We start from the raw sequence: 20,464 nt of genomic DNA on the forward strand, positions 1-20,464 counted from the left end.
CGGGGCAGGATATCACCCCCCCTCTCTTCCCATCACTGGCCTTATGGAAAGCACCTTAGCATGGATTCCTAAGTGGCCAAGGGGCAGGATATCCCCCCTCTCTTCCCATCACTGGCCTTAAGGAAACCACCTTAGCATGGATTCCTAAGTGGACATGGGGCAGGATATCCCCCCTCTCTTCCCATCACTGGCCTTATGGAAACCACCTTAGCATGGATTCCTAAGTGGCCATGGGGCAGGATATCCCCCCTCTCTTCCCACCACTGGTCTTTTGGAAACCACCTTGGCATGGATTCCTAAGTGGCCATGGGGCAGGATATCACCCCCCCCCTCTCTTCCAATCACTGGCCTTATGGAAACCACCTTAGCATGGATTCCTAAGTGGCCATGGGGCAGGATATCCCCCCTCTCTTCCCATCACTGGCCTTAAGGAAACCACCTTAGCATGGATTCCTAAGTGGCCATGGGGCAGGATATCCCCCTCTCTTCCCATCACGGGCCTTATGGAAACCACCTTAGCATGGATTCCTAAGTGACCATGGGGCAGTATATCACCCCCCCCTCTCTTCCCATCACTGGCCTTATGGAAACCACCTTAGCATGGATTCCTAAGTGGCCATGGAGCAGGATATCACCCCCCTATCTTCCCATCACTGGCCTTATGGAAAGCACCTTAGCATGGATTCCTAAGTGGCCAAGGGGCAGGATATCCCCCCTCTCTTCCCATCACTGGCCTTAAGGAAACCACCTTAGCATGGATTCCTAAGTGGCCATGGGGCAGGATATCCCCGCTCTCTTCCCATCACTGGCCTTATGGAAACCACCTTAGCATGGATTCCTAAGTGACCATGGGGCAGTATATCACCCCCCCTCTCTTCCCATCACTGGCCTTATGGAAACCACCTTAGCATGGATTCCTAAGTGGCCATGGGGCAGGATATCACCCGCCCCTCTCTTCCCATCACTGGCCTTAAGGAAAACACCTTAGCATGGATTCCTAAGTGGATTCCTAAGTGGCAATGGGGCAGGATATCCCCCCTCTCTTCCCATCACAGGCCTTATGGAAAGCACTTTAGCATGGATTCCTAAGTGGCCATGGGGCAGGATATCCCCCCTCTCTTCCCATCACTGGCCTTAAGGAAACCACCTTAGCATGGATTCCTAAGTGGCCATGGGGCAGGATATCCCCCTCTCTTCCCATCACGGGCCTTATGGAAACCACCTTAGCATGGATTCCTAAGTGACCATGGGGCAGTATATCACCCCCCCCTCTCTTCCCATCACTGGCCTTATGGAAACCACCTTAGCATGGATTCCTAAGTGGCCATGGAGCAGGATATCACCCCCCTATCTTCCCATCACTGGCCTTATGGAAAGCACCTTAGCATGGATTCCTAAGTGGCCAAGGGGCAGGATATCCCCCCTCTCTTCCCATCACTGGCCTTAAGGAAACCACCTTAGCATGGATTCCTAAGTGGCCATGGGGCAGGATATCCCCGCTCTCTTCCCATCACTGGCCTTATGGAAACCACCTTAGCATGGATTCCTAAGTGACCATGGGGCAGTATATCACCCCCCTCTCTTCCCATCACTGGCCTTATGGAAACCACCTTAGCATGGATTCCTAAGTGGCCATGGGGCAGGATATCCCCCCCCTCTCTTCCCATCACTGGCCTTAAGAAAACCACCTGAGCATGGATTCCGAAGAGGCCATCAGGCAGGATATCCCCCTCTCTCTTCCCATCACTGGCCTTATGGAAACCACCTTAGCATGGATTCCTAAGTAGCCATGAAGCAGGATATCCCCCCACTCTTCCCATCACTGGCCTTAAGGAAACCACCTTAGCATGGATTCCTAAGTGGCCATGGGGCAGGATATCACCCGCCCCTCTCTTCCCATCACTGGCCTTAAGGAAACCACCTTAGCATGGTTTCCTAAGTGGCCATGAGGCAGGATATCCCCCCTCTCTCCCATCACTGGCCTTCTGGAAACCACCTTAGCATGGATTCCTAAGTAGCCAATGGGGCAGGATATCCCCCCTCTCTTCCCATCACTGGCCTTATGTAAACCACCTTACCATGGATTCCGAAGTGGCCATGGGGCAGGATATCACGCGCCCCTCTCTTCCCATCACTGGCCTTAAGGAAACCACCTTAGCATGGATTCCTAAGTGGCCATGGGGCAGGATATCCCTCCTCTCTTCCCATCACTGGCCTTAAGGAAACCACCTTAGCATGGATTCCTAAGTGGATTCCTAAGTGGCAATGGGGCAGGATATCCCCCCTCTCTTCCCATCACTGGCCTTAAGGAAAACACCTTAGCATGGATTCCTAAGTGGCCATCGGGCAGGATATCCCCCCTCTCTTCCCATCACTGGCCTTACGGAAACCACCTGAGCATGGATTCCTAAGTGGCCATCTGGCAGGATATCCCCCCTCTCTTCCCATCACTGGCCTTATGGAAACCACCTTAGCATGGATTCCTAAGTGGCCATAGGGCAGGATTTCCCCCCCCCTCTCTTCCCATCACTGGCCTTAAGGAAACCACCTGAGCATGGATTCCGAAGAGGCCATCAGGCAGGATATCCCCCCCTCTCTTCCCATCACTGGCCTTATGGAAACCACCTTAGCATGGATTCCTAAGTGACCATGGGGCAGGATATCCCTCCTCTCTTCCCATCACTGGCCTTATGGAAACCACCTTAGCATGGATTCCTAAGTGGCCATGGGGCAGGATATCCCCCCTCTCTTCCCATCACTGGCCTTAAGGAAACCACCTTAGCATGGATTCCTAAGTGGCCAAGGGGCAGGATATCACCCCCCCTCTCTTCTAACATTGGCCTTATGGAAACCACCTTAGCATGGATTCCTAAGTGGCCATGGGGCAAGATATCCCCCCTCTCTTCAAATCACTGGCCTTAAGGAAACCACCTTAGCATGGATTCCTTAGGGCCATGGGGCAGGATATCACCCCTCTCTTCCCATCACTGGCCTTTAGGAAACCACCTTGGCATGGATTCCTAAGTAGCCATGGGGCAGGATATCCCCCCTCTCTTCCCATCACTGGCGTTAAGGAAACCACCTTAGCATGGATTCCTAAGTGGCCATGGGGCAGGATATCACCAGCCCCTCTCTTCCCATCACTGGCCTTAAGGAAACCACCTTAGCATGGATTCCTAAGTGGCCATGAGGCAGGATATCCCCCCTCTCTCCCATCACTGGCCTATGGAAACCGCCTTAGCATGGATTCCTAAGTAGCCATGGGGCAGGATATCCCCCCTCTCTTCTCATCACTGGCCTTATGGAAACCACCTTAGCATGGATTCCTAAGTGGACATGGGGCAGGTTATCCCCCCTCTCTTCCCATCACTGGCCTTATGGAAACCACCTTGGCATGGATTCCTAAGTGGTCATGGGGCAGGATATCACCCCCTCTCTTCCCATCACTGAACTCAAGGAAACCACCTTAGCATGGATTCCTAAGTGGCCATGGGGCAGGATATCACCCCCCTCTCTTCCCATCACTGGCCTTAAGGAAACCACCTTGGCATGGATTCCTAAGTGGCCATGGGGCAGGATATCCCTCCTCTCTTCCCATCACTGGCCTTAAGGAAACCACCTTGGCATGGATTCCTAAGTGGCCATGGGGCAGGATATCCCCCTCTCGTCCCATCACTGGCCTAAAGGAAACCACCTTAGCATGGATTCCTAAGTGGACATGGGGCAGGATATCCCCCCTCTCTTCCCATCACTGGCCTTAAGCAAACCACCTTAGCATGGATTCCTAAGTGGCCATGGGGCAGGATATCCCCCCTCTCTTCCCATCACTGGCCTTTAGGAAACCACCTTGGCATGGATTCCTAAGTGGCCATGGGGCAGGATATCACCCCCCCCTCTTCCCATCACTGGCCTTATGGAAACCACCTTAGCATGGATTCCTAAGTGGCCATGGGGCAGGATATCCCCCCTCTCTTCCCATCACTGGCCTTAAGGAAACCACCTTAGCATGGATTCCTAAGTGGCCATGGGGCAGGATATTCCCCCTCTCTTCCCATCACTGGCCTTAAGGAAACCACCTTAGCATGGATTCCTAAGTGGCCATGGGGCAGGATATCCCCCCTCTCTTCCCATCACTGGCCTTATGGAAACCACCTTAGCATGGATTCCTAAGTGACCATGGGGCAGTATATCACCCCCACCTCTCTTCCCATCACTGGCCTTATGGAAACCACCTTAGCATGGATTCCTAAGTGGCCACGGGGCAGGATATCACCCCCCCTCTCTTCCCATCACTGGCCTTATGGAAAGCACCTTAGCATGGATTCCTAAGTGGCCAAGGGGCAGGATATCCCCCCTCTCTTCCCATCACTGGCCTTAAGGAAACCACCTTAGCATGGATTCCTAAGTGGACATGGGGCAGGATATCCCCCCTCTCTTCCCATCACTGGCCTTATGGAAACCACCTTAGCATGGATTCCTAAGTGGCCATGGGGCAGGATATCCCCCCTCTCTTCCCACCACTGGTCTTTTGGAAACCACCTTGGCATGGATTCCTAAGTGGCCATGGGGCAGGATATCACCCCCCCCTCTCTTCCAATCACTGGCCTTATGGAAACCACCTTAGCATGGATTCCTAAGTGGCCATGGGGCAGGATATCCCCCCTCTCTTCCCATCACTGGCCTTAAGGAAACCACCTTAGCATGGATTCCTAAGTGGCCATGGGGCAGGATATCCCCCCTCTCTTCCCATAACTGGCCTTAAGCAAACCACCTTAGCATGGATTCCTAAGTGGCCATGGGGCAGGATATCCCCCCTCTCTTCCCATCACTGGCCTTATGGAAACCACCTTAGCATGGATTCCTAAGTGACCATGGGGCAGTATATCACCCCCCCTCTCTTCCCATCACTGGCCTTATGGAAACCACCTTAGCATGGATTCCTAAGTGGCCATGGGGCCGGATATCATCCCCCCTCTCTTCCCATCACTGGCTTTATGGAAAGCACCTTAGCATGGATTCCTAAGTGGCCAAGGGGCAGGATATCCCCCCTCTCTTCCCATCTCTGGCCTTAAGGAAACCACCTTAGCATGGATTCCTAAGTGGACATGGGGCAGGATATCCCCCCTCTCTTCCCATCACTGGCCTTATGGAAACCACCTTAGCATGGATTCCTAAGTGGCCATGGGGCAGGATATCCCCCCTCTCTTCCCATCACTGGCCTTTAGGAAAACACCTTGGCATGGATTCCTAAGTGGCCATGGGGCAGGATATCACCCCCCTCTCTTCCCATCACTGGCCTTATGGAAACCACCTTAGCATGGATTCCTAAGTGGCCATGGGGCAGGATATCCCCCCCTCTTCCCATCACTGGCCTTAAGGAAACCACCTTAGCATGGATTCCTAAGTGGCCATGGGGCAGGATATCCCCCCTCTTTTCCCATCACTGGCCTTAAGGAAACCACCTTAGCATGGATTCCTAAGTGGCCATGGGGCAGGATATCCCCCTCTCTTCCCATCATTGGCCTTAAGGAAACCACCTTGGCATGGATTCCTAAGTGGCCATGGGGCAGGATATCCCTCCTCTCTTCCCATCACTGGCCTTAAGGAAACCACCTTAGCATGGATTCCTAAGTGGCCAAGGGGCAGGATATCACCCCCCCCCTCTCTTCTAACATTGGCCTTATGGAAACCACCTTAGCATGGATTCCTAAGTGGCCATGGGGCAAGATATCCCCCCTCTCTTCAAATCACTGGCCTTAAGGAACCCACCTTAGCATGGATTCCTTAGGGCCATGGGGCAGGATATCACCCCTCTCTTCCCATCACTGGGCTTAAGGAAACCACCTGAGCATGGATTCCGAAGAGGCCATCAGGCAGGATATCCCCCCTCTCTTCCCATCACTGGCCTTATGGAAACCACCTTAGCATGGATTCCTAAGTGACCATGGGGCAGGATATCCCTCCTCTCTTCCCATCACTGGCCTTATGGAAACCACCTTAGCATGGATTCCTAAGTGGCCATGGGGCAGGATATCCCCCCTCTCTTCCCATCACTGGCCTTAAGGAAACCACCTTAGCATGGATTCCTAAGTGGCCAAGGGGCAGGATATCACCCCCCCCTCTCTTCTAACATTGGCCTTATGGAAAAGCACCTTAGCATGGATTCCTAAGTGGCCATGGGGCAAGATATCCCCCCTCTCTTCAAATCAATGGCCTTAAGGAAACCACCTTAGCATGGATTCCTTAGGGCCATGGGGCAGGATATCACCCCTCTCTTCCCATCACTGGCCTTTAGGAAACCACCTTGGCATGGATTCCTAAGTAGCCATGGGGCAGGATATCCCCCTCTCTTCCCATCACTGGCCTTAAGGAAACCACCTTAGCATGGATTCCTAAGTGGCCATGGGGCAGGATATCACCCGCCCCTCTCTTCCCATCACTGGCCTTAAGGAAACCACCTTAGCATGGATTCCTAAGTGGCCATGAGGCAGGATATCCCCCCTCTCTCCCATCACTGGCCTATGGAAACCGCCTTAGCATGGATTCCTAAGTAGCCATGGGGCAGGATATCCCCCCTCTCTTCCCATCACTGGCCTTATGGAAACCACCTTAGCATGGATTCCTAAGTGGCCATGGGGCAGGTTATCCCCCCTCTCTTCCCATCACTGGCCTTATGGAAACCACCTTGGCATGGATTCCTAAGTGGTCATGGGGCAGGATATCACCCCCTCTCTTCCCATCACTGAACTCAAGGAAACCACCTTAGCATGGATTCCTAAGTGGCCATGGGGCAGGATATCACCCCCCTCTCTTCCCATCACTGGCCTTAAGGAAACCACCTTGGCATGGATTCCTAAGTGGCCATGGGGCAGGATATCCCTCCTCTCTTCCCATCACTGGCCTTAAGGAAACCACCTTGGCATGGATTCCTAAGTGGCCATGGGGCAGGATATCCCCCTCTCTTCCCATCACTGGCCTTAAGGAAACCACCTTAGCATGGATTCCTAAGTGGACATGGGGCAGGATATCCCCCCCTCTCTTCCCATCACTGGCATTATGGAAACCACCTTAGCATGGATTCCTAAGTGGCCATGGGGCAGGATATCCCCCCTCTCTTCCCATCACTGGCCTTTAGGAAACCACCTTAGCATGGATTCCTAAGTGGCCATGGGGCAGTATATCACCCCCCCTCTCTTCCCATCACTGGCCTTATGGAAACCACCTTAGCATGGATTCCTAAGTGGCCATGGGGCAGGATATCCCCCCTCTCTTCCCATCACTGGCCTTATGGAAACCACCTTAGCATGGATTCCTAAGTGACCATGGGGCAGTATATCACCCCCACCTCTCTTCCCATCACTGGCCTTATGGAAACCACCTTAGCATGGATTCCTAAGTGGCCATGGGGCAGGATTTCACCCCCCTCTCTCTTCCCATCACTGGCCTTATGGAAAGCACCTTAGCATGGATTCCTAAGTGGCCAAGGGGCAGGATATCCCCCCTCTCTTCCCATCACTGGCCTTAAGGAAACCACCTTAGCATGGATTCCTAAGTGGACATGGGGCAGGATATCCCCCCTCTCTTCCCATCACTGGCCTTATGGAAACCACCTTAGCATGGATTCCTAAGTGGCCATGGGGCAGGATATCCCCCCTCTCTTCCCACCACTGGCCTTTTGGAAACCACCTTGGCATGGATTCCTAAGTGGCCATGGGGCAGGATATCACCCGCCCCTCTCTTCCCATCACTGGCCTTAAGGAAACCACCTTAGCATGGTTTCCTAAGTGGCCATCAGGCAGGATATCCCCCCCTCTCTTCCCATCACTGGCCTTATGGAAACCACCTTAGCATGGATTCCTAAGTAGCCATGGGGCAGGATATCCCCCCACTCTTCCCATCACTGGCCTTAAGGAAACCACCTTAGCATGGATTCCTAAGTGGCCATGGGGCAGGATATCACCCGCCCCTCTCTTCCCATCACTGGCCTTAAGGAAACCACCTTAGCATGGTTTCCTAAGTGGCCATGAGGCAGGATATCCCCCCTCTCTCCCATCACTGGCCTTCTGGAAACCACCTTAGCATGGATTCCTAAGTAGCCAATGGGGCAGGATATCCCCCCTCTCTTCCCATCACTGGCCTTATGTAAACCACCTTACCATGGATTCCGAAGTGGCCATGGGGCAGGATATCACCCGCCCCTCTCTTCCCATCACTGGCCTTAAGGAAACCACCTTAGCATGGATTCCTAAGTGGCCATGAGGCAGGATATCTCCCCTCTGTTCCCATCACTGGCCTTATGGAAACCACCTTAGCATGGATTCCTAAGTGGCCATGGGGCAGGATATCCCTCCTCTCTTCCCATCACTGGCCTTAAGGAAACCACCTTAGCATGGATTCCTAAGTGGATTCCTAAGTGGCAATGGGGCAGGATATCCCCCCTCTCTTCCCATCACTGGCCTTAAGGAAAACACCTTAGCATGGATTCCTAAGTGGCCATCGGGCAGGATATCCCCCCTCTCTTCCCATCACTGGCCTTACGGAAACCACCTGAGCATGGATTCCTAAGTGGCCATCTGGCAGGATATCCCCCCTCTCTTCCCATCACTGGCCTTATGGAAACCACCTTAGCATGGATTCCTAAGTGGCCATAGGGCAGGATTTCCCCCCCCCTCTCTTCCCATCACTGGCCTTAAGGAAACCACCTGAGCATGGATTCCGAAGAGGCCATCAGGCAGGATATCCCCCCCTCTCTTCCCATCACTGGCCTTATGGAAACCACCTTAGCATGGATTCCTAAGTGACCATGGGGCAGGATATCCCTCCTCTCTTCCCATCACTGGCCTTATGGAAACCACCTTAGCATGGATTCCTAAGTGGCCATGGGGCAGGATATCCCCCCTCTCTTCCCATCACTGGCCTTAAGGAAACCACCTTAGCATGGATTCCTAAGTGGCCAAGGGGCAGGATATCACCCCCCCTCTCTTCTAACATTGGCCTTATGGAAACCACCTTAGCATGGATTCCTAAGTGGCCATGGGGCAAGATATCCCCCCTCTCTTCAAATCACTGGCCTTAAGGAAACCACCTTAGCATGGATTCCTTAGGGCCATGGGGCAGGATATCACCCCTCTCTTCCCATCACTGGCCTTTAGGAAACCACCTTGGCATGGATTCCTAAGTAGCCATGGGGCAGGATATCCCCCCTCTCTTCCCATCACTGGCGTTAAGGAAACCACCTTAGCATGGATTCCTAAGTGGCCATGGGGCAGGATATCACCAGCCCCTCTCTTCCCATCACTGGCCTTAAGGAAACCACCTTAGCATGGATTCCTAAGTGGCCATGAGGCAGGATATCCCCCCTCTCTCCCATCACTGGCCTATGGAAACCGCCTTAGCATGGATTCCTAAGTAGCCATGGGGCAGGATATCCCCCCTCTCTTCTCATCACTGGCCTTATGGAAACCACCTTAGCATGGATTCCTAAGTGGACATGGGGCAGGTTATCCCCCCTCTCTTCCCATCACTGGCCTTATGGAAACCACCTTGGCATGGATTCCTAAGTGGTCATGGGGCAGGATATCACCCCCTCTCTTCCCATCACTGAACTCAAGGAAACCACCTTAGCATGGATTCCTAAGTGGCCATGGGGCAGGATATCACCCCCCTCTCTTCCCATCACTGGCCTTAAGGAAACCACCTTGGCATGGATTCCTAAGTGGCCATGGGGCAGGATATCCCTCCTCTCTTCCCATCACTGGCCTTAAGGAAACCACCTTGGCATGGATTCCTAAGTGGCCATGGGGCAGGATATCCCCCTCTCGTCCCATCACTGGCCTAAAGGAAACCACCTTAGCATGGATTCCTAAGTGGACATGGGGCAGGATATCCCCCCTCTCTTCCCATCACTGGCCTTAAGGAAACCACCTTAGCATGGATTCCTAAGTGGCCATGGGGCAGGATATCCCCCCTCTCTTCCCATCACTGGCCTTTAGGAAACCACCTTGGCATGGATTCCTAAGTGGCCATGGGGCAGGATATCACCCCCCCCCCCTCTTCCCATCACTGGCCTTATGGAAACCACCTTAGCATGGATTCCTAAGTGGCCATGGGGCAGGATATCCCCCCTCTCTTCCCATCACTGGCCTTAAGGAAACCACCTTAGCATGGATTCCTAAGTGGCCATGGGGCAGGATATTCCCCCTCTCTTCCCATCACTGGCCTTAAGGAAACCACCTTAGCATGGATTCCTAAGTGGCCATGGGGCAGGATATCCCCCCTCTCTTCCCATCACTGGCCTTATGGAAACCACCTTAGCATGGATTCCTAAGTGACCATGGGGCAGTATATCACCCCCACCTCTCTTCCCATCACTGGCCTTATGGAAACCACCTTAGCATGGATTCCTAAGTGGCCACGGGGCAGGATATCACCCCCCCTCTCTTCCCATCACTGGCCTTATGGAAAGCACCTTAGCATGGATTCCTAAGTGGCCAAGGGGCAGGATATCCCCCCTCTCTTCCCATCACTGGCCTTAAGGAAACCACCTTAGCATGGATTCCTAAGTGGACATGGGGCAGGATATCCCCCCTCTCTTCCCATCACTGGCCTTATGGAAACCACCTTAGCATGGATTCCTAAGTGGCCATGGGGCAGGATATCCCCCCTCTCTTCCCACCACTGGTCTTTTGGAAACCACCTTGGCATGGATTCCTAAGTGGCCATGGGGCAGGATATCACCCCCCCCTCTCTTCCAATCACTGGCCTTATGGAAACCACCTTAGCATGGATTCCTAAGTGGCCATGGGGCAGGATATCCCCCCTCTCATCCCATCACTGGCCTTAAGGAAACCACCTTAGCATGGATTCCTAAGTGGCCATGGGGCAGGATATCCCCCCTCTCTTCCCATAACTGGCCTTAAGCAAACCACCTTAGCATGGATTCCTAAGTGGCCATGGGGCAGGATATCCCCCCTCTCTTCCCATCACTGGCCTTATGGAAACCACCTTAGCATGGATTCCTAAGTGACCATGGGGCAGTATATCACCCCCCCTCTCTTCCCATCACTGGCCTTATGGAAACCACCTTAGCATGGATTCCTAAGTGGCCATGGGGCCGGATATCATCCCCCCTCTCTTCCCATCACTGGCTTTATGGAAAGCACCTTAGCATGGATTCCTAAGTGGCCAAGGGGCAGGATATCCCCCCTCTCTTCCCATCTCTGGCCTTAAGGAAACCACCTTAGCATGGATTCCTAAGTGGACATGGGGCAGGATATCCCCCCTCTCTTCCCATCACTGGCCTTATGGAAACCACCTTAGCATGGATTCCTAAGTGGCCATGGGGCAGGATATCCCCCCTCTCTTCCCATCACTGGCCTTTAGGAAAACACCTTGGCATGGATTCCTAAGTGGCCATGGGGCAGGATATCACCCCCCTCTCTTCCCATCACTGGCCTTATGGAAACCACCTTAGCATGGATTCCTAAGTGGCCATGGGGCAGGATATCCCCCCCTCTTCCCATCACTGGCCTTAAGGAAACCACCTTAGCATGGATTCCTAAGTGGCCATGGGGCAGGATATCCCCCCTCTTTTCCCATCACTGGCCTTAAGGAAACCACCTTAGCATGGATTCCTAAGTGGCCATGGGGCAGGATATCCCCCTCTCTTCCCATCATTGGCCTTAAGGAAACCACCTTGGCATGGATTCCTAAGTGGCCATGGGGCAGGATATCCCTCCTCTCTTCCCATCACTGGCCTTAAGGAAACCACCTTAGCATGGATTCCTAAGTGGCCAAGGGGCAGGATATCACCCCCCCCCCCCCTCTCTTCTAACATTGGCCTTATGGAAACCACCTTAGCATGGATTCCTAAGTGGCCATGGGGCAAGATATCCCCCCTCTCTTCAAATCACTGGCCTTAAGGAACCCACCTTAGCATGGATTCCTTAGGGCCATGGGGCAGGATATCACCCCTCTCTTCCCATCACTGGGCTTAAGGAAACCACCTGAGCATGGATTCCGAAGAGGCCATCAGGCAGGATATCCCCCCTCTCTTCCCATCACTGGCCTTATGGAAACCACCTTAGCATGGATTCCTAAGTGACCATGGGTCAGGATATCCCTCCTCTCTTCCCATCACTGGCCTTATGGAAACCACCTTAGCATGGATTCCTAAGTGGCCATGGGGCAGGATATCCCCCCTCTCTTCCCATCACTGGCCTTAAGGAAACCACCTTAGCATGGATTCCTAAGTGGCCAAGGGGCAGGATATCACCCCCCCCTCTCTTCTAACATTGGCCTTATGGAAAAGCACCTTAGCATGGATTCCTAAGTGGCCATGGGGCAAGATATCCCCCCTCTCTTCAAATCAATGGCCTTAAGGAAACCACCTTAGCATGGATTCCTTAGGGCCATGGGGCAGGATATCACCCCTCTCTTCCCATCACTGGCCTTTAGGAAACCACCTTGGCATGGATTCCTAAGTAGCCATGGGGCAGGATATCCCCCTCTCTTCCCATCACTGGCCTTAAGGAAACCACCTTAGCATGGATTCCTAAGTGGCCATGGGGCAGGATATCACCCGCCCCTCTCTTCCCATCACTGGCCTTAAGGAAACCACCTTAGCATGGATTCCTAAGTGGCCATGAGGCAGGATATCCCCCCTCTCTCCCATCACTGGCCTATGGAAACCGCCTTAGCATGGATTCCTAAGTAGCCATGGGGCAGGATATCCCCCCTCTCTTCCCATCACTGGCCTTATGGAAACCACCTTAGCATGGATTCCTAAGTGGCCATGGGGCAGGTTATCCCCCCTCTCTTCCCATCACTGACCTTATGGAAACCACCTTGGCATGGATTCCTAAGTGGTCATGGGGCAGGATATCACCCCCTCTCTTCCCATCACTGAACTCAAGGAAACCACCTTAGCATGGATTCCTAAGTGGCCATGGGGCAGGATATCACCCCCCTCTCTTCCCATCACTGGCCTTAAGGAAACCACCTTGGCATGGATTCCTAAGTGGCCATGGGGCAGGATATCCCTCCTCTCTTCCCATCACTGGCCTTAAGGAAACCACCTTGGCATGGATTCCTAAGTGGCCATGGGGCAGGATATCCCCCTCTCTTCCCATCACTGGCCTTAAGGAAACCACCTTAGCATGGATTCCTAAGTGGACATGGGGCAGGATATCCCCCCCTCTCTTCCCATCACTGGCATTATGGAAACCACCTTAGCATGGATTCCTAAGTGGCCATGGGGCAGGATATCCCCCCTCTCTTCCCATCACTGGCCTTTAGGAAACCACCTTAGCATGGATTCCTAAGTGGCCATGGGGCAGTATATCACCCCCCCTCTCTTCCCATCACTGGCCTTATGGAAACCACCTTAGCATGGATTCCTAAGTGGCCATGGGGCAGGATATCCCCCCTCTCTTCCCATCACTGGCCTTATGGAAACCACCTTAGCATGGATTCCTAAGTGACCATGGGGCAGTATATCACCCCCACCTCTCTTCCCATCACTGGCCTTATGGAAACCACCTTAGCATGGATTCCTAAGTGGCCATGGGGCAGGATTTCACCCCCCTCTCTCTTCCCATCACTGGCCTTATGGAAAGCACCTTAGCATGGATTCCTAAGTGGCCAAGGGGCAGGATATCCCCCCTCTCTTCCCATCACTGGCCTTAAGGAAACCACCTTAGCATGGATTCCTAAGTGGACATGGGGCAGGATATCCCCCCTCTCTTCCCATCACTGGCCTTATGGAAACCACCTTAGCATGGATTCCTAAGTGGCCATGGGGCAGGATATCCCCCCTCTCTTCCCACCACTGGCCTTTTGGAAACCACCTTGGCATGGATTCCTAAGTGGCCATGGTGCAGGATATCACCCCCCCCTCTCTTCCAATCACTGGCCTTATGGAAACCACCTTAGCATGGATTCCTAAGTGGCCATGGGGCAGGATATCCCCCCTCTCTTCCCATCACTGGCCTTAAGGAAACAACCTTAGCATGGATTCCTAAGTGGCCATGGGGCAGGATATCCCCCCTCTCTTCCCATAACTGGCCTTAAGGAAACCACCTTAGCATGGATTCCTAAGTGGCCATGGGGCAGGATATCCCCCCTCTCTTCCCATCACTGGCCTTATGGAAACCACCTTAGCATGGATTCCTAAGTGACCATGGGGCAGTATATCACCCCCCCTCTCTTCCCATCACTGGCCTTTTGGAAACCACCTTAGCATGGATTCCTTAGTGGTCATGGGGCCGGATATCACCCCCCTCTCTTCCCATCACTGGCTTTATGGAAAGCACCTTAGCATGGATTCCTAAGTGGCCAAGGGGCAGGATATCCCCCCTCTCTTCCCATCTCTGGCCTTAAGGAAACCACCTTAGCATGGATTCCTAAGTGGACATGGGGCAGGATATCCCCCCTCTCTTCCCATCACTGGCCTTATGGAAACCACCTTAGCATGGATTCCTAAGTGGCCATGGGGCAGGATATCCCCCCTCTCTTCCCATCACTGGCCTTTAGGAAACCATGTTGGCATGGATTCCTAAGTGGCCATGGGGCAGGATATCACCCCCCTCTCTTCCCATCACTGGCCTTATGGAAACCACCTTAGCATGGATTCCTAAGTGGCCATGGGGCAGGATATCCCCCCTCTTCCCATCACTGGCCTTAAGGAAACCACCTTAGCATGGATTCCTAAGTGGTTATGGGGCAGGATATCCCCCCTCTCTTCCCATCACTGGCCTTAAGGAAACCACCTTAGCATGGATTCCTAAGTGACCATGGGGCAGTATATCACCCCCCCTCTCTTCCCATCACTGGCCTTATGGAAACCACCTTAGCATGGATTCCTAAGTGGCCATGGAGCAGGATATCACCCCCCTATCTTCCCATCACTGGCCTTATGGAAAGCACCTTAGCATGGATTCCTAAGTGGCCAAGGGGCAGGATATCCCCCCTCTCTTCCCATCACTGGCCTTAAGGAAACCACCTTAGCATGGATTCCTAAGTGGCCATGGGGCAGGATATCCCCGCTCTCTTCCCATCACTGGCCTTATGGAAACCACCTTAGCATGGATTCCTAAGTGACCATGGGGCAGTATATCACCCCCCCTCTCTTCCCATCACTGGCCTTATGGAAACCACCTTAGCATGGATTCCTAAGTGGCCATGGGGCAGGATATCACCCGCCCCTCTCTTCCCATCACTGGCCTTAAGGAAAACACCTTAGCATGGATTCCTAAGTGGATTCCTAAGTGGCAATGGGGCAGGATATCCCCCCTCTCTTCCCATCACAGGCCTTAAGGAAAACACCTTAGCATGGATTCCTAAGTGGCCATGGGGCAGGATATCCCCCCCCTCTCTTCCCATCACTGGCCTTACGGAAACCACCTGAGCATGGATTCCTAAGTGGCCATCTGGCAGGATATCCCCCCTCTCTTCCCATCACTGGCCTTATGGAAACCACCTGAGCATGGATTCCGAAGAGGCCATCAGGCAGGATATCCCCCCCTCTCTTCCCATCACTGGCCTTATGGAAACCACCTTAGCATGGATTCCTAAGTAGCCATGGGGCAGGATATCCCCCCACTCTTCCCATCACTGGCCTTAAGGAAACCACCTTAGCATGGATTCCTAAGTGGCCATGGGGCAGGATATCACCCGCCCCTCTCTTCCCATCACTGGCCTTAAGGAAACCACCTTAGCATGGTTTCCTAAGTGGCCATGAGGCAGGATATCCCCCCTCTCTTCCCATCACTGGCCTTCTGGAAACCACCTTAGCATGGATTCCTAAGTAGCCAATGGGGCAGGATATCCCCCCTCTCTTCCCATCACTGGCCTTATGTAAACCACCTTACCATGGATTCCGAAGTGGCCATGGGGCAGGATATCACCCGCCCCTCTCTTCCCATCACTGGCCTTAAGGAAACCACCTTAGCATGGATTCCTAAGTGGCCATGAGGCAGGATATCTCCCCTCTGTTCCCATCACTGGCCTTATGGAAACCACCTTAGCATGGATTCCTAAGTGGCCATGGGGCAGGATATCCCTCCTCTCTTCCCATCACTGGCCTTAAGGAAACCACCTTAGCATGGATTCCTAAGTGGATTCCTAAGTGGCAATGGGGCAGGATATCCCCCCTCTCTTCCCATCACTGGCCTTAAGGAAAACACCTTAGCATGGATTCCTAAGTGGCCATCGGGCAGGATATCCCCCCTCTCTTCCCATCACTGGCCTTACGGAAACCACCTGAGCATGGATTCCTAAGTGGCCATCTGGCAGGATATCCCCCCTCTCTTCCCATCACTGGCCTTATGGAAACCACCTTAGCATGGATTCCTAAGTGGCCATAGGGCAGGATTTCCCCCCCCTCTCTTCCCATCACTGGCCTTAAGGAAACCACCTGAGCATGGATTCCGAAGAGGCCATCAGGCAGGATATCCCCCCCTCTCTTCCCATCACTGGCCTTATGGAAACCACCTTAGCATGGATTCCTAAGTGACCATGGGGCAGGATATCCCTCCTCTCTTCCCATCACTGGCCTTATGGAAACCACCTTAGCATGGATTCCTAAGTGGCCATGGGGCAGGATATCCCCCCTCTCTTCCCATCACTGGCCTTAAGGAAACCACCTTAGCATGGATTCCTAAGTGGCCAAGGGGCAGGATATCACCCCCCCTCTCTTCTAACATTGGCCTTATGGAAACCACCTTAGCATGGATTCCTAAGTGGCCATGGGGCAAGATATCCCCCCTCTCTTCAAATCACTGGCCTTAAGGAAACCACCTTAGCATGGATTCCTTAGGGCCATGGGGCAGGATATCACCCCTCTCTTCCCATCACTGGCCTTTAGGAAACCACCTTGGCATGGATTCCTAAGTAGCCATGGGGCAGGATATCCCCCCTCTCTTCCCATCACTGGCCTTAAGGAAACCACCTTAGCATGGATTCCTAAGTGGCCATGGGGCAGGATATCACCAGCCCCTCTCTTCCCATCACTGGCCTTAAGGAAACCACCTTAGCATGGATTCCTAAGTGGCCATGAGGCAGGATATCCCCGCTCTCTTCCCATCACTGGCCTATGGAAACCGCCTTAGCATGGATTCCTAAGTAGCCATGGGGCAGGATATCCCCCCTCTCTTCTCATCACTGGCCTTATGGAAACCACCTTAGCATGGATTCCTAAGTGGACATGGGGCAGGTTATCCCCCCTCTCTTCCCATCACTGGCCTTATGGAAACCACCTTGGCATGGATTCCTAAGTGGTCATGGGGCAGGATATCACCCCCTCTCTTCCCATCACTGAACTCAAGGAAACCACCTTAGCATGGATTCCTAAGTGGCCATGGGGCAGGATATCACCCCCCTCTCTTCCCATCACTGGCCTTAAGGAAACCACCTTGGCATGGATTCCTAAGTGGCCATGGGGCAGGATATCCCTCCTCTCTTCCCATCACTGGCCTTAAGGAAACCACCTTGGCATGGATTCCTAAGTGGCCATGGGGCAGGATATCCCCCTCTCTTCCCATCACTGGCCTAAAGGAAACCACCTTAGCATGGATTCCTAAGTGGACATGGGGCAGGATATCCCCCCTCTCTTCCCATCACTGGCCTTAAGGAAACCACCTTAGCATGGATTCCTAAGTGGCCATGGGGCAGGATATCCCCCCTCTCTTCCCATCACTGGCCTTTAGGAAACCACCTTGGCATGGATTCCTAAGTGGCCATGGGGCAGGATATCACCCCCCCCCCTCTTCCCATCACTGGCCTTATGGAAACCACCTTAGCATGGATTCCTAAGTGGCCATGGGGCAGGATATCCCCCCTCTCTTCCCATCACTGGCCTTAAGGAAACCACCTTAGCATGGATTCCTAAGTGGCCATGGGGCAGGATATTCCCCCTCTCTTCCCATCACTGGCCTTAAGGAAACCACCTTAGCATGGATTCCTAAGTGGCCATGGGGCAGGATATCCCCCCTCTCTTCCCATCACTGGCCTTATGGAAACCACCTTAGCATGGATTCCTAAGTGACCATGGGGCAGTATATCACCCCCACCTCTCTTCCCATCACTGGCCTTATGGAAACCACCTTAGCATGGATTCCTAAGTGGCCACGGGGCAGGATATCACCCCCCCTCTCTTCCCATCACTGGCCTTATGGAAAGCACCTTAGCATGGATTCCTAAGTGGCCAAGGGGCAGGATATCCCCCCTCTCTTCCCATCACTGGCCTTAAGGAAACCACCTTAGCATGGATTCCTAAGTGGACATGGGGCAGGATATCCCCCCTCTCTTCCCATCACTGGCCTTATGGAAACCACCTTAGCATGGATTCCTAAGTGGCCATGGGGCAGGATATCCCCCCTCTCTTCCCACCACTGGTCTTTTGGAAACCACCTTGGCATGGATTCCTAAGTGGCCATGGGGCAGGATATCACCCCCCCTCTCTTCCAATCACTGGCCTTATGGAAACCACCTTAGCATGGATTCCTAAGTGGCCATGGGGCAGGATATCCCCCCTCTCTTCCCATCACTGGCCTTAAGGAAACCACCTTAGCATGGATTCCTAAGTGGCCATGGGGCAGGATATCCCCCCTCTCTTCCCATAACTGGCCTTAAGCAAACCACCTTAGCATGGATTCCTAAGTGGCCATGGGGCAGGATATCCCCCCTCTCTTCCCATCACTGGCCTTATGGAAACCACCTTAGCATGGATTCCTAAGTGACCATGGGGCAGTATATCACCCCCCTCTCTTCCCATCACTGGCCTTATGGAAACCACCTTAGCATGGATTCCTAAGTGGCCATGGGGCCGGATATCATCCCCCCTCTCTTCCCATCACTGGCTTTATGGAAAGCACCTTAGCATGGATTCCTAAGTGGCCAAGGGGCAGGATATCCCCCCTCTCTTCCCATCTCTAGCCTTAAGGAAACCACCTTAGCATGGATTCCTAAGTGGACATGGGGCAGGATATCCCCCCTCTCTTCCCATCACTGGCCTTATGGAAACCACCTTAGCATGGATTCCTAAGTGGCCATGGGGCAGGATATCCCCCCTCTCTTCCCATCACTGGCCTTTAGGAAACCACCTTGGCATGGATTCCTAAGTGGCCATGGGGCAGGATATCACCCCCCTCTCTTCCCATCACTGGCCTTATGGAAACCACCTTAGCATGGATTCCTAAGTGGCCATGGGGCAGGATATCCCCCCCTCTTCCCATCACTGGCCTTAAGGAAACCACCTTAGCATGGATTCCTAAGTGGCCATGGGGCAGGATATCCCCGCTCTTTTCCCATCACTGGCCTTAAGGAAACCACCTTAGCATGGATTCCTAAGTGGCCATGGGGCAGGATATCCCCCTCTCTTCCCATCATTGGCCTTAAGGAAACCACCTTGGCATGGATTCCTAAGTGGCCATGGGGCAGGATATCCCTCCTCTCTTCCCATCACTGGCCTTAAGGAAACCACCTTAGCATGGATTCCTAAGTGGCCAAGGGGCAGGATATCACCCCCCCTCTCTTCTAACATTGGCCTTATGGAAACCACCTTAGCATGGATTCCTAAGTGGCCATGGGGCAAGATATCCCCCCTCTCTTCAAATCACTGGCCTTAAGGAACCCACCTTAGCATGGATTCCTTAGGGCCATGGGGCAGGATATCACCCCTCTCTTCCCATCACTGGGCTTAAGGAAACCACCTGAGCATGGATTCCGAAGAGGCCATCAGGCAGGATATCCCCCCCTCTCTTCCCATCACTGGCCTTATGGAAACCACCTTAGCATGGATTCCTAAGTGACCATGGGGCAGGATATCCCTCCTCTCTTCCCATCACTGGCCTTATGGAAACCACCTTAGCATGGATTCCTAAGTGGCCATGGGGCAGGATATCCCCCCTCTCTTCCCATCACTGGCCTTAAGGAAACCACCTTAGCATGGATTCCTAAGTGGCCAAGGGGCAGGATATCACCCCCCCCCTCTCTTCTAACATTGGCCTTATGGAAACCACCTTAGCATGGATTCCTAAGTGGCCATGGGGCAAGATATCCCCCCTCTCTTCAAATCACTGGCCTTAAGGAAACCACCTTAGCATGGATTCCTTAGGGCCATGGGGCAGGATATCACCCCTCTCTTCCCATCACTGGCCTTTAGGAAACCACCTTGGCATGGATTCCTAAGTAGCCATGGGGCAGGATATCCCCCTCTCTTCCCATCACTGGCCTTAAGGAAACCACCTTAGCATGGATTCCTAAGTGGCCATGGGGCAGGATATCACCCGCCCCTCTCTTCCCATCACTGGCCTTAAGGAAACCACCTTAGCATGGATTCCTAAGTGGCCATGAGGCAGGATATCCCCCCTCTCTCCCATCACTGGCCTATGGAAACCGCCTTAGCATGGATTCCTAAGTAGCCATGGGGCAGGATATCCCCCCTCTCTTCCCATCTCTGGCCTTA

This window comes from Ambystoma mexicanum, chromosome 4p (genome assembly GCF_040938575.1).
Source record: "Ambystoma mexicanum isolate Mex_15411 chromosome 4p, UKY_AmexF1_1, whole genome shotgun sequence".
Taxonomy (NCBI): Eukaryota; Metazoa; Chordata; class Amphibia; order Caudata; family Ambystomatidae; genus Ambystoma; species Ambystoma mexicanum.